Below are 16,935 nucleotides of genomic sequence, written 5' to 3'. Positions count from 1 at the left end.
AAACACAAAGGAAAAATTGGATAAATCCAACTAAACTCGGAAATTAAAAGAAGTTATAGATCATAGAAGACATTTGATTTTGGTTTTCATCTATTAATTTTTAAAAATAGTTTTTTTTGTAGCGAAGATGTGTTGGACCTAGGTTAAGAATCCTCTTTCTACCGAGTGGTTAGATGATTTCCTTCCTTGTTATGGTGTTCGAATTCGGGATCTTCCTAACTCTTCCATTTTGTGATAATCATAAAATATGTCGTTTGAGCTACAAAGATTTGGTTTATGTCTTTATGAATCACATGCACTTAATACGTGCATTATAGTGTCTACTATGGTATGTATGTTTTAGGTTTCTCACAAAATTAGTTTCCGTTACGATAAAACAATATAATAGACCTTGAAAGAAAGGCACAAGGACGAATATGTAAAAGAAGAGCCACCAGCATGAGCGTAGAATCCAATCTGGACTTCATGTAAATTTATGCATTCTCCATTCGTTCATTTTTTTCTACTAGGGGCATTGCCTCCGCGCAAACGCAGAGTTGTGGATAGAGTTCTTATTTCATCTCAATATTTGTTAGGGTTATTGTAGCTGTGAATTTTGCGTTTTGGGTTGATCATTGTTTTTCAAGTCTTTTATTGTTATAGGGTTAGAGTTGTGATGATGAACTGTGTATGCACTGTTCTCCACTCATGAAGAACTAAACTATGTTAGTAGTGTGATTGATATAGTTCGTAGTATTGTTTGTTGTGTCACTGAAACTTATTGTTTGTTTGTCTTTTTAATTTGTTACTTGTATTGTTGAGATTACATAAATTATATTAAGGATGTTGAGAGTACATTTTGTTTCTGGATATTTTTTCTCCAGTTTAGTTGTGTAAGTTGTGTGTATTAAGTAATAATTTTTTTTTATTCTTATTATGTTGGTTATATGTTTTTTTTTATTTTTAAACTTGCTGCTTTTACCGGACCTTTAAAACAAATACATGAAGACTTGTAGAGATAACTATTAAATGAGTGACAATTAGTATTTGGGCCTTAAAACGAATATATATATTTCTCATAAGAAGACAATAGCATTGACCTGTTGACATTGAGCATGTAAGCTATTTTCATAAGACAAGAGGAGTGAGCAGGTGGAGATGTTGTTGTCGCTTTTGTATCTGTTGGGATTGTCTCTTGTATCTGTTGGTGTGGCTGTGTTTATTTCTCTTTTATTTGATGGGTAATATGTAAACAAAAATCATTGTTAGTTGTATTTATCAAAGTTTGTAACTTACTCTGTTTTTTTGTTTAGGTAATTTCACTGATCTTGGTTGTCGTCTTCGTAAGCATCTGCGAAAGTAAGTTTGTAAATTGTTAAATAGCTGGCCATGTAGTTTGTATTTGTTTAGCTGAGTCAATGTATGTGTCGTTGAGTTTTAGTTAAGTTGATTGGTTTGGTATATTTGTTTTGAAGTTTATTTGTAAGATTAGACAAAAAGAGAGGTGATCATTAATGATTCGTCTTTTTTGGGATTCTAGTTTTTGGTGTTTTGATTGTTTGAGTTATTGTGGTTTCTTTTAAGCTGTAAAATAAAGATTTGTGTAAAATTAGATTGATAAGCAAGGAAGATAAATAGACGACCACAAATCTTGGGTATGAAATATTTTTGATTTTTGAGGTTAGCACAATATAGACAATAATATAAATGTAATTATGTGTTGATTGTTTCTTGCGGATCAATGAGGAGACGGATAACGACTCGAGTTGTTTCTTTGTTGAGGTTAGAGCTCTGGACAGAACAGATTTGCCCAACCACATCTGCGAGTTTAAATATCAGTTATGATATCGAAACATAATATGAACCCAATTGCAATATGATAATATACATGAGAGTTCTAGGTTTGTGTTCGCAATCACTTGGAGATTGTTGAACAGTCTAATCTTGACAAGAGATTGATCTCAAAAGCACCCATGATGACTTCATCAATAATGGTTAGTGAGATGAATCCAATGAGGAATGGATGATCAGTTATCTTGTACATGTTTGAGCACCTAGCAACCTCAAAATGATCGACTTTCACAATGGAACCTGCTTTCAAAGATGGCATGTAATGATTAGTACGTCCGACGGGAGTAACCCATGAATCATGGAATCTGCAAATAATATTATTTAACAAAGAATCAGGAAATCAATTAAAAAAATTATGTTAAATAAGTGTGATAGATCGAAGATTAACTTACCTTTTCATCAAGGAAGAGAACCGTGATTCCCACAAACTCTCTGTCTTTCTTGAAGTTCAGGGAATCCCAGAAGCGGAGGAAGCCAGAGGCTATGCTATGCCTACTACGACCAAGACGGAGAGACTCGAAGGTTGAGTGACGGACGCCGGGACGCCGGTTTAACGAACTGGAGAAGCAAAGAGAAACATTTTCTAGAAAATGGTTAAAGCTAAGAGAAATCAATGAATTTTGTGGAGATGCAGATTGGGTTCATCAAAGATGAGAATCATATATTTATATATGGTTTACAGAGGGGCTACAAATCAATAACAAATATGATCAAACGATTTAAGATGTGGACATGAAGAGTTCACCGGTGAAAAAAATAGATTACGAACAGACACACAGCACAACTCTGTAACTCAGACTTGTTTGAGACAATGATGAAAAGAACTCAAACTCATGTTAAACAACAACTATTTACAATATGAGAAAACTATAATTGTTGCAAATTTGAGTTTTTTTTCATATAACGTGATTCCATTTAAAAATGAAACCCATAACACACTTGTAGGCCCAACCCTCAGAGGAAGCCGAATAAGTAAGGGTTTCCGACCTTCATAAATATATATTAGGTTCGGCCATTAATGTATAAAGAATCATTTAGCTTATTGGTATAAATGTTGGTGTTTATATCTCAATAACCCGAGTTCGAGCTATGGACTTGACATCTTTTCATACTTTTTAAAAATGGGGTTCACAAAATACTAACGTGTCGCGAAGAGAAGTGAGTAAAAACTGAACTATTATAATATAGATAGATTATTATTATTTCTAAATTCAAGTAACGTTGGTCGTTGGGTGTCGATATTTTTGATTTATATTGTTATTTATTGTTTAAACAAAGAAGCTGCACATGGGTAGTCTCGGAAGATGAAATGTGATACGAAATAAATTATCATATCACGTCACGTAATATAATTTTAAAAGTATACTGCTTGACTTTTGTGTTATATATGTAATTTAAATTAACTGAAACCTCTTAAATAAATATACGAATAAATATTCGTATCAGCTAGACAGATTTGATTCTGTTTCAACAAATGTATGAAACATGCTTCATATGCTATCACATCTCCTAACGAAGAATAATAAATATCACTATCATGGGCGGTTCAATTAGTTTAAGATGTATTTATCCTGCGATGACATTTTGGTTTGCAATTCCCTTAAGGCGTGAGGCAATCATTAATTCAATTATTATGCAGATATTTTTATTTTTAAGCTTAAAGCCTAATTCAATTATTATGCAGATATTTTTATTTTTAAGCTTAAGGCCTTAAACCATCCGCTGGCTCGTGAGTTATAGCTAATGAGCTGGCTTAGCTCAGTTCGAATATTCATGAGTATAATAAATGAACTTAATGATCGAGCTTATATTAGATCACGAGTTATATGAATGATATTTGACGAACACGAGCTAGCTGATGAACTTAGTCGTTTTTAGACTATATATATATATATGTGTGTGTAGATGACTTCTATTTTTATGTAAGAAACTATAGTTTCCATATTAATCATAATTATCTTTCCAAATTCAAATGTAAGCTGGAAATTTTAAAATATATATAAAATGCAAAAGAATATTGTTATAAGTCCTCGTATCGTCTATTTTTAGAATGAAAATGTAAAACAAAATAATTCTAAGACTCTCATGCGGAACATAAATATTTATGATTTGAATAAATAAAGATTTTGAAAGAATCATCTTAAATCTCTTATGTAGAATAGATTTTTGAATCACTGGTTTAGTTTTTGTTTAAATTATTATTAGATTTTGGTTTTATTCATTATTAATATTAATATTTTGGATTTTTAATATTTAAATTTTAAATTATATTATGAAATTATTTTATTCTATATTTTATTTATAATTATTTTTATATTTTTATATTTGATCGTGAGTTAGCTCATTTAACTCATAATCTAGATGATCTGAGTTTGAGCTTACATATGAAAGCTCGCATAATAAATGAGATGAGCTGAGTTGGGCAAGTTAGCTCATTTTGACACCCCTATACACCATATATCTCTACATCTTTTCTTAAAAATAAATGAATTCTAAAAATAAAATTGGGTTTCACTATAATATATTCCTCTAAAATATAAGAGTACTATTGTTTTTTCTTCTAAATTTAACAAAAGTAAATTTTAATTTCTAGAAAAATATATTAGAGTTAAACTCTGTTTTAGTTAGTATTGTTTTTGGGAGAAAAACATAGTAGACATATATAAATTAGGACTATATCCAGTATCCAAGAAAACGCTAAGCAGGCGGTGACGCCCGAAACGACTAAACGAACATTAAATTATTAGTTGATTTGTTTAATCGCTTATAAATTATTACAATATACTAAATATATGTAACATTTTATATTAAATATTATTGTTTATAAATGATAAAATTTATTTCGTTATATTTCATAAGATTTTATATTATAAAAAGTTAATAATTATAATTTATAAATAATAAATTCTATAATAATATTATATTTGTTTAGGTGGTTTAGAAAGTAATCGATACGGTTTTATAAAGCATAATGCCGTCTAGGTCTGGACGTTCGGATACCCGTTGGCGTTCAAGTCGGATTTTTTGGCTTTCTGTTCTCTTTTATAACACCCCCTAGATCCCATTCTAGTAAATTTGCAAGTACGGGTCAGGTTCGGATCGGTTTTGTATCATCATAGAACCTATAAAGTAATCATATATCATTCAGATTCGGGTTATATCAGATCGGTTCGGATATACCTGAAATAAAATCTAAAATTTAAAAGTAAAACATAAGAAATATATATTTATTTATATATAATTAAGTATTTAAGGTAGTTATTTAAATTTTAAATACTTATTGTTAGATAACATATCAAAATAAATATGAAATTGAATATTTGAAGTATATATTCATGTTTCATATAATTATATCGTATATTATTTTGGACATTCGGATCGGTTTCTTCGGATATTTTTTCGGATTTTTCGGTTTTTCGGGTTATCCGTTCGGGTTTGGATATGTTTTGTACCAATTTACAAGATCCATTCGGATATTTTTTATATTTCGGACTGGATATGAATCGGGTTTTTCGGTTCGGATTCGGTTTGGATTTTGGGTTACGGATATTATGTGCAGGCCTAACGCCGTCTAGGCGGCCTATAACACTTTCTTGAACAATGACTATCCTTTTCACAAGATTAGACCAGACTTAGTTTCAGGCTTCTGCTAAATCGATACGCACTCAAAATATTTTGGGCGTAATTGGTTATATACTTAAACAGAACTGGTACGGCCCATTGAATAAATTTCAGATTGTTTGATTCTGGTCGGGTTGATTTTACCCGACCCAATATGATTATCTCTATTGTTTGCCACTTTGCCTTACCAATCAATCGTTGGTTTCTAAATCAATGGCCAGAACTAAAGTAAGAAGGTCTTTCTGATACATGTCATAAAAATAGTGTTTTTGAGGTAGATCAGGAACAAGGTTCTTGTATCTATACGCATGGTCTGTAAAACTATTAGCATTATAATTACCCGTCGTTTTTCTTCTTCTTCTTCTGCAGATTGCGTTAAAGCAAGCGATAAAAGCAGCAGAACATGGGGATAACGCTGAAGGCGAGACCTGGCTGGACGATGTGATAAAAGAAGGCAAGAAACACATAAGTTTCTTCTTCGGATGACTGTGTAATTTGGATAAGGACGTAAAGCTTATAGCCTTCCTGGTCACATTTTTATAGTTGTAGTTAATGAAAATTTTATAAAACATCATTTGATCATTTGGATAAAAACAGATAAAGAATCAAATGCCTCGTGTAAAATAGAGCTTAAACAATGACACACTTGAAAAGTTTATATCAGCTTCAATGGAATCTGTTCATAGCGGAGTTTTCTTCTGGGGTAAATTTATAACTATGGAAGAAGTATAACGGTATACAGAAGCTCTATAAATTAATATTCGATAAATTAATAATCTCTATAAATTAATAAATTTTGCCGGTCCCAACTTGAACCAGTGTAAAATATGACACAAATCGATAAAATAATAAAATAATAATATTTTTAAAACTTCCATGTAAATATATATAGTCCCATTAAAATCATAAATTAATAATCTATATATATAATTTTATATAAGTACAAAATAAAGATTATATTATTCATTTTATATTCACAATGAAAATATCTTTATTTTTTTTAACATTTTAATATATTTTGATAATATTTAGTAAAATTATATCAAAAACTATTTAACAATCATATAAAACATAAAAATATACACAAAATAAAATAATAAAACAATATGAAAGTCAAATTTCTAAAATTTGAATAATGTACATACGATAAAATCAAATATTTTTCGTATTTTATATATAAACATATTAAAAATAGAAAAAAAATTTAAATAAGGAAACTTTGTAAATTAATATCTCTCTAAATTAATAAAATTTCAAAGTCCCAACATTATTAATTTATAAAGGTTTTACTGTATTTTTTATTATTATTGTGGTCAAAATATATTTGGTATTTATGTTTTTCTCAATATAGAATAATTAACAAACTATAAATATTTGGTACACATAGAAAAAATATAGAAGCCGAAATCAAACAATTAAAACATGATATCATTGATACTCCTATAATCATAAATTAAGAGTTGTGAAAAAATTTGATGGTATTTCTAAGGCAAAACTCAGCCGTATATATATAGTAGGCATAGGTAGGTTTTCGGATTGTTTGGAAAGTTAAAATAATTAGCATTAGTTATCAAGAAACCGTATTTTAGCGTGATACATTGAACCAATATTTATATAAATTTTTAATAACTACCACAAACATATTTGGCAAGTTGTTTTCAGTGGTTGAAATTATAGACTTGGTGACAAAGTATATGATTATCTTAAATTAAAGTTACCATATAGAACTTCTTCAAAATTTTGCACCAAGCTTAAAAATTCGGTGGAAGCATTAACTTGGTGGAATTTTTTTTATTTATTTAAACAGACTGGTACAAAAACAACTAACTTAAACTTACAAAAAAGCTTGATTCTAAAATTGTGTATCACGAAAATTTGGTTCAAATTTTACGATTTTTATTATCATCTAACGATAATAATACCGACAGTTTACGACTGATCCTTCTTTGGCTCAATTGAAATTAAAAAGAACATTTAAGAGACCTCAATTATAGATAATCCAAAATAAGTAGTTGTTCTCTAATTAAACATATTGTATTGACAAATTTAAGATTTATTTATGGTCGAATTGTTTTTTATATGTATACAGGTTTTGATTATTTATATAATCATCTATATGTTGTGCCAATACATTTGAATATTTTCTTTTACTAACTTATCAGTAAATAAACTTTATGTATTTTCAATTTTGAAGTTACACTAATTTTCAGAATATCAGATGTTTACTTTCTTTTTAAAAGCATAAGATGAAAAATTAAAATATTAAAAAGAAAATTACAAATTGGATTAAGCTTATAATTTGAAGTATAGTTTGGTTATGGGCCACATTAAGACAACATAAAATTTTGCAGCCCAACTATTATTATACTTAAGGCCCAAATATAGAAAGATGATAGTATTATTTGTTTGCAACCGATACTTTGTATATGATGAAAGTTAAGTTAACGTGATATATATCATTAACTATTACAAAAGGTCATTATTAATGTTTTCCTAGATTACGAAAAACAATTAGGTAGGTCCCAAAACTTTTTCTTAATCTTTAATATAAATTTTAAAACTTAAGTTCTATAGAATTGTGTTGCAAGGAAAAATATTTGATATATAAGTTCGTTTAGTAATAACAAAACAACTTAATTTCTGTAGGCAAGGAAGGCCTGAGAACCGAACAATATTCTTCTTTTTTTCCTTTTATTAACAAACCAATTTGAATATCTGCATCTCTTTGCTATTTTTTTTTATCAAAACGTCTCTTTGCTATTAATAAAAAAATCAACAATAAAAAAAATTAATACTTTCCGATTTATGACAAAACATGCAATACTGCCATAATATATAAAAAACCTTGATTTAAATTGATGTCCAAGTACTACGGACTAAGGGTATATCTTACACTTTTTTTTTAAAAAAAATATTATGTTGGATCACAATATAAATTAACTTTGAGCCATTTAAAGAAAGCCTCGTTTACTGAGATCGCCGAGCATTAATTTAATGAGATTGCCGAATATTAAGTTTATCATATCATATACATTTATGTTTGGATTAATATAAGTTTTCCTAGAAATTGGATTTTGGACTTACTAATTTTTTAATTGATTATTATGGTGCCACATAAGCCAAATTGACATCCTAATTAAGTGACATCTAAGCAAATTTTTTTTTTAATTAATACAAACTTAAGGTTACAATTTTTTAAATGTTGATCTATATGTAGGGGATGAATTATTCAACCAAATACCGTTTGCCATTTGGGTAATGATCTGATCTGTTTTAAATTAGGCTTTCAAGGCCCAAAGAAGCAGCGTGGAAGAGTTTGTATCCTATATGATCTTAGGGTGGGGTTCTTATACGTCTCGTAACTTTTAACTGAGAAAAACTAAAAAAGTCTCCTAAATAAAAAATATAAGAGACGTTTCTTAGTCGAAAAATATCGAATCATGCTCTAAGAACTCCAAATGGGTTTAACCCATTAATCATGCTCTTAGTTATCTATCTTTGTTGTAGTAAAAATATTGCTGTTGCAGACGATGAGTTCTTAAGGAACCACACGAAAGTTTTGCTGACACCAGACGCCTCGAACAAAATTTGGAAAGTGTAACAAGAAAGAAACAGTCTCGCCGGTGGCTGGGAAGAGATCACCGGCGTTCATAGTTTCAGTGATGGAGACGTCTTGGTTTTCAGTCACGATGGGGACGAGATCATAAAAAATAACACGATGGAAACGGAAAATTTACTGGCATGTTGAAGGCAAGGATGGCATTGTTGTCTATGATTTCTTCTCCGATGATGATCAAGCTAGGTCCATACGGTTACTAGACAGAATGCAAAGATATCATCCGCATCATTCTGATGCTTCAAGGTGTGTTTATCGAAGCTGGACGGATGGAGCCGGCAAGGAGGAGGGTTACCATGTAAAGGTTTGGCGGCTGAAGAGTGATCAGTCTTGGGAATGAGAAAAGGCTTGGGAAATCAATATGACATCTATCGGGATTGGCTTTGAGCTGTTCCAATCGCCATCAATAACTTCGATGTAGAGATCATCTACCTATGGAGCTTACAACACAGACGTTACATTGCATATAATGTTCGGACAAAAACAAAATATCTAGGCCCCAGCAATGGTGACGCCCCCCCTCCCCTCCCAACGAGTTTACTTACCTTGCAAAATATCATAATACTCTTACACAGTTTGTGCTTTCCTTGCAATAGATACCCACGATGATTAGCAAATGATCATAGTTTTGTGCATGACGTATTATATAGTTTTGCCTTTTTCGTTTGCAATTGATTTTTTTTTTTAATTTATAGAGGTCTTTGCGTTTCCATGGTATCCAAAGGAAACTATTGACCATCCGGGAAACAAAAGGAACACATAAAAAAGGAATGTACGGGAATAAAATACCAAGAATGAAAAGGAATGGTTATTCCTTATCAAATTTGACAAAGAATAATTTTGTTCTTTAATTCTCTACAAAAAAGGGAATGAAAAGGAATGAGAGGAAATTATTATTCCTTGCGAATGGTAATTTTTTTTAGGAACGTTAGGGAATGCATTATTCCTCGTCGTTCCCTGGTCACCATTCATACCCTATGTCTTAAAAATCGATCTTTATTTTCAAATTCCTTTTGGATACTTACTCATCCATGACTGATCCTTAGTTAAAATGTTATGTGTTTCTTTGACATAAAAGCTACTTGACTTAAAAAAGAGGATACGGATTCTTAATAATGTTGTGAAGATGAGTCTGCTCTATGTTGAGTACTTGTTCGGTATTAGTAATGTAGAAGTGGATTGTTCTTGCTTGTGTATCAGTTTTATTGGTTTTGGTGTCGATCTAGACTATATCTTAGCATAAGTTTCCATATTCTCTTTCGCAAGAACAGGGATTTAAAAAGCTAAATGAATGTTAGATACTCAATCGATCAAACCATTAAGTCAATACATTGCCCTTTCTTAATTACTTAGCACAAGTCGGAAGTATATTAATTTATTTGACATTTTTATATACTAGTTTGTTATAATAAATTAATAACTGATGTTGTTATTGGTTTATTTGACATCAGTTACATACTAGTTTTGCATCACTTATAAGAAATTGAACAAGTTAACTAATGTGATGATCAATTTCTTTACATATTTCATTTCGTTTGTAAGAGTAAACATAAAAGAATGTATCTAAACATGAGGTCTCTCTTAAGCTTGAGCAAGATATCAAAGCAATCAAACACACAAACAAAAAAATATCAGATACACAACAAGAGATTAAAAAAAGAGAGATAGTAACAGAAATTTAGCTAAATCAGATTCTTCAAAGGCAAAACTAATCAATATCAGTGATTAACAGTTCCTAAGTTGGCAACAATATACAAGCCAAGACTACTAAGACCAGATTCTTCAAAGGCAAAACTAAATCAGTGATTAAGACCTCATATCTAAACGTGTTCACGACAAACACATAGCAACAATTTGTTATAATAATTGACTATTGGTTTATTTGACATCAGTTATATTGCACTATCTTTGCATCACTTAAAAATTTGAACAAGTTAATTAATATGATGATCACTTTCTATACATATTTCATTCCGTTGGTAAGATCAAACATAAAAATTCTATTTTAACTTGTGGTCTCTCTTAAAAGAGATCAAAGGTATACAAATATCAAAATAAAACTATTTTTATGTTTGTCGTATAGATTCTTCTAATCAACAAAAAAAACAAGAAGAAAGCAAGTTTACAACTTCTCCTCTGACCTCCGACCTTAATTGCGTAGTCATGATTAATGGAAGACTAGGGTGAAAAATGAAAGTTGTTATGTGATCATTTTCATTTGTTTCCTCATCTTGATTTCCTATCAATATAAACACACAAATGTTAGCTAATTGTTTTAGATATATAAACCATGATTTATTGTAAAACCCACATCTCAAACTTTTGACCCAAACCGCACTACATTTTGTTTAGTAGTGTGTGTAAGTATGTGCATGATTACTTGAGACCACCTATATTTCATATTTAAGAATAAATCTAAAATTCATTTCAAATATAACAAAATCTATTTCTCCTTGTTAACTCATTAGGAAAAAAGAACACTGAATCGTCCATATATGGAGAATTACAAAAAAAATTAATAGCCAAAATTGGTATGATCAACTCTATGAGCTTAGCAACCCGAAAAATGTTTATCAAGTTAATTAGTGTACAAGAAATGAAAGAAGACGATGTTAAAAACAAATTAAAAGGCATTTAATACATAATTATGATTGTTCATATAAAAAAAAAACACAAGAGACTTTCTAGGAGTTGACACCTCAACCTTTTAAATGCTTGAAAAGGTGACATCTCATTTAATGAAAAAAACTAAGAAACTAGTAAAAAAAAAATTATTTGTACACATCAATTTTGATCAAGTTTACCCAACAGATTTGTAGTATTGATTATTTTTGAGCGCTGAAACTTGGAGTGATTTGTCTCCCACTTTTAAGAGATTTATATCTCTCTCCGTCTATAAAAATTGTAGATAAAAAAATAGATAAATAATTCTTTTACCTTCTCTTTCAACTCATTGTATCCATTCTTCCTATGATTCAATGATGGAGAATATGATATCACTTTGTTCCTTCAATGTTATTGTGTGGAGGCAACGTCATGAGACAAGCTCGACCGATATACAAAACTCAGATAAGAGAAAGAATAAATATGTTGCAGGAAAAGGTATTTAGCAAAAACTATGCATGTTGGATTTTGGTGTTTTAAGGTTCTGAAGAAACTTCAAAGTCCTCTGAGCAAATGTAAGGAACTCCTACGAAGCCTTCAAGAGCAACAAAGAGTTTTAAAGTATAGATTTACATCATCACCTCAAACTCCTTGAACTGATTCACCTCATTCAACAAAATATGTTTCTCATCAGTCGCACCATCGGAATATGAGCAAAAACTTCAAAAAGTCATCCTGATCAACTGGTAATTGGTTCTTTATTACACAGAGATTGCAGAGAATTCTTTTTTTTTTCTTATTTCTATGGCGTTTAGTTAGAAATACGGGACAAGAAGAAGACAATTTACAGCCATAGAAACAAGAGATCATAAAGAGAGACTTGTATAGAGGCTAACTCATCTCTTTTGTTAAACAAATTCTTCAAATGCTGAAAACCTGCTACTTCATCAAGAGGTCTCCCACGGAGAAAGGAATTGAAAGAGTATCGGCCCATTTGTATTCTGTCAAAATTCATCGGAGCCATCTGTGTATATACACTGATTATGTTACGGCAATAAGTGTTTAAATTTAAGGGAGCAATGTAATTGCTGCATATCCAATGTCAAACATTTTTCCTATGATCTTTTTCAGCGTTGATCTTCTTATGATCTAAAAGACTAAAACCAAACAAATATTTTTAGTTGATTTCGTAATTCATCTATAGCCATGTTTGTTTCTTAGCCGCAAGATGCAGCGGCAACGACCAAAAATTAAACGGGAATCACGGCAACACACAACACCGATGACCGCATGGCAATTAACAACACACAACACCGATAACGCAGCGACAATTAACAACCAGTAGAAGGAACACTGAAATTTTTAGCGGCACCAGCGTCTCGTTTTTTGTGACTCCAGAAATCCGTTGGCGGTTACTTTAGCTTCAGATTCTATTATTTTGATCACTGTCACCGTACTTTTTTTTGCCTCTCCCGCTGCGTCTAGCGGTTAAGAAACGAACACGGCTTATGTAAACTTTTGACAGTTAAAAACTTGTTGCAATTGCTGAATTGCATGCATGCATCTGCAACTTTAGCTTCCTTGAAAATTTTGTAGTTTTTTTTTAACATAGTTTTGTTTAATTAAAAATCAGTATTTTAAGGTTGGGTTCAGTGTTTGACATTGGATATCCAAAGTAACGCCAACGGATTTCTGGAGTCACAAAAAACGAGACGCTGGTGCATAGTAAATTATTTCTGTTTTGGTCATAGTTTATGATAAAATATCACGTTGATGAGGTAGTTTTTGGTCATAGTAATCACCTCATATGGGTTTATTAATCCATATATATCACAAGTAGTTTTTTTTGTTTTGGTGATAGTTTATGATATTTATATTTCTATTTTATTGTTAATGTATTTCTTCTATTTATTTATAAGTAAAATGTATAAAAGTAGTTGTTTAGGTTAGATGGTTAAATATCTTAATTTTTTGTGGTAAAAATGTAAAGAAATATCTTAAATTTTAATATTATTAATATAATTAGTTAATTTAATTCAATAATCACTTCGTTTTTTTTGAACAAAACCAAACCATTTGGATTAATAAAACCTTTAACCAAATGGTTTGGAAAAATATTTTGGTTTGGTTAGATCGGTTTGAGTTTGGTTGGATCGGTTGGTTTTGGTTTGGTTCAGTTTTTTTGCCCACCCTATTATTGGCCCATTTATAAGATATAATGTTTTAATAGATAAGATTTATATATTTTTGTAAAGGCTTACTTAAATTTGTATATGTTTGAATTACATTATATATAAACTTATATTTTAATAATATACCTTCAATTGTAACTTATTAAAAATAATTATCAATGTTTTTTTGTTTAAAATTCATTAGTTCATTTTATCGTATGTTCTAATAACTAATACTAAATGCTTAAAGATTAGTGTATACAAATGTTTTTTAATTGTTAAAACTATCAAATAAAATTGTTTATTATTTAAAAATTAAATTTAAAAATACATATAAATTTAGTTTTGATAATAAGATGTTAAATATAAAATAATTTAATTTTTTTAAGAAAGTATATATTATTTCTCTAATAATTAAGTAGAAATCCAATAAGATAAATTTATAATAAGAAGAAGCAAAAATACATGTGGTGGATTCAAACAATTAATTTAATAGAAAAAAACTGTAAACAACAAAATTATTGGGTTTGAAAAAATAAAATAAATGTTTAATATATATACATAAAAGTGAAAACACCTGCGCGGTTGCGCGGGTCAAGATCTAGTTGATTTTATAACACATGCTTGACTCCTAAGTATAAATCCATCTATTTCTTATCTCGAACAATAGTTTATTTTTCATTATTTTATAATATGAATTTTTAGTTACAATTTTAAAAAACTGTTTTCATTACTTTTACAAATTTGAAACTATGTATATAACATAAAAATATATAAAGTAATTTTAAATAAAAACAACCCGCAGCTTAAAGCGGGAATTAACCTAGTTAAGCATATAAAAACCACCAGCTATGTGCACAAGGATTAAAAACAAATCATCAAAAACAAGCCTATACTCACATTATTGCTCACAAGGGTATCAAGCTGTTATATGTTGTCAATGTTGAAAAGGAAGAGTGGAAGCTTGAGACTAGGCGAAAGATGGACTGGCTCACTGACAAAATGAGAGGCTGTGACCACACTGTCTCAGCTACTCACGTAGACATGGACTAAGGCCAGAAGGTCCAGAATTCAGGCCCTGATCTTTGCGTGTGCTCATCACCACTAATCTACCGCCTCGTGGTATTGATGTCCAGCAAGGTTCTCTTGTTATCAATTAAGAGAAAAGCTGTTTGATGTTCAGAAGTTCTATAACGTGGCTGGTGAGGCCTGCCAATCTGGTGTGAAGGAGAAGTTTCCACCAGTCTGACCCAACACTGTTGAAGGAGAGAAAGAAGAAGAAGATGAAGGTGATGAAGAAGAATCCTTTTCATCTTTATTATCATGATGGAACCGAAGTTTTCTCAGAACGGTTAAGAAAAAATGCAGAATCCATTAATTAGTATGATGGAAAGATGATCAGTATTTCAAAGCTTTGAAGAGATTTAGAGGAAGAAACTACAAGAATCTTTGTATACATTGAACACAGAACGTTGACTAGGAATGTTAAATTACTAGCAATAAAAAGTGGATTGGCTGCTGCTTTTCTCCGTATACCTACTTCCTTGAAATCTCCTCACAGAGAATCCCACAAGCGCAACTAGCAAATCATTAAGCTTTAGAAATAATGATACCAAGAAAAAGCACAACCAACTCTCAAATATATGAAAAAAAAAGAATCAGAAAGCACAAACAAGACAATAGAAACATACACAACTTTTTTTTTTGTTTGTAAGAAAACAGTAAATAGGAAAGAATGTAAGAACTATTTTATAGACGATCGATACAATTTCAAAAGCTAGCAAACTGTCCAACCAAGTAAAATTTATATTTATTTTTGAATAATTGTTGAATCATCTTATATATATATATATTATTAAAATAGAAGTACAAATATGAAATAATCTAAAAGTTACCATTTATTTACAAGTCTATGCCACTTAAGTACTTAAGAAGTCTAACATTAAATATTCTTTGTTTTTTCATTTTTATTAAATAATTTCCTAAATTAAATTCACAATAAATTCATGATAAATCTTAAACTTAAAGCACATCAATACTATAAACCTTAATATGTAAAAAAGATAATCTCTTTCAATAAATTTGTGGGCTCCTCTCTTAATTATAGTGTTGCATTTATTCATTAGTCATCATTTTATAGACCTACTATATTAATGCCAAAAAAAAAAATTATCATGGCATGATTATACATGTTAACGGAAATGCATGACTATGTAAAGTATTATGTTTTTGTGTACAATATACAACTTATTTTGGGGAATATTGAGGTTAAGTATGGTACAATTCCTCTGGAAGTGTTATTGATCTTGTAAATGTAAATGAACCGAGATACGAGTGAAGTGAATTCCATTTGATTATCAAAAATATGCAAACTCTTAATTGGAGAAGGCAAATTTCTCGTGGACAAAGTTACACATTCCGATAAGTAAACATGAGCCAAGATTGATAAGTAAACATGAGCCAAGATTGTAAATGTAAACCATATACTCTATGGTATCACTAGTTCCCAGATTGTCAACACCACAATATTTGGTTTGTCACATTTAATGAAGAAACTAGATTTACCAGACTATGCTAGATATTCCTATTCACAGAACTACAGAAGGATTGTGGTTGTGGATTTGTTCCATCCTAAGGTGAATATTCATATGTCTTAGGTCATTTTTATTAATCATCATTAGTTTGTGTCTCAGATCGTATTTGTACAATGCTAGTACATGAGAAGAAGATATTGGAGAGAAAAAAAAAACAATTTGCACATGAACCAAGACAATTCATATTTTTCTATACGTTTGTATATTATTAATAATTTTAAATGTTTTCTTTCTTATTATTATATATTTCAAAATTTTTACTTTCATCATCGCCACCTTTTGAAATTATCACATCTAACATAACAATCATCTAATCTGCTTTTGTCATCATTGATATTTTCAAATATTATTATCATACACATTTTTTTTAAATGACACAAGCTTAAAACATTTTTAAAAATAGGTTTGGTATTGAGACTATGGAACTAAACAGTTGCATTTCAACCAACTAGTAGTTGGTTTGTTACATTCAACTGGAAAACTGGATTTATATACTAGT

This window comes from Brassica napus, chromosome C3, assembly GCF_020379485.1.
Source record: "Brassica napus cultivar Da-Ae chromosome C3, Da-Ae, whole genome shotgun sequence".
Lineage (NCBI taxonomy): Eukaryota > Viridiplantae > Streptophyta > Magnoliopsida > Brassicales > Brassicaceae > Brassica > Brassica napus.
The sequence above is the reverse complement of the archived record's forward strand: the minus strand, read 5'-3'. Positions refer to the sequence as shown.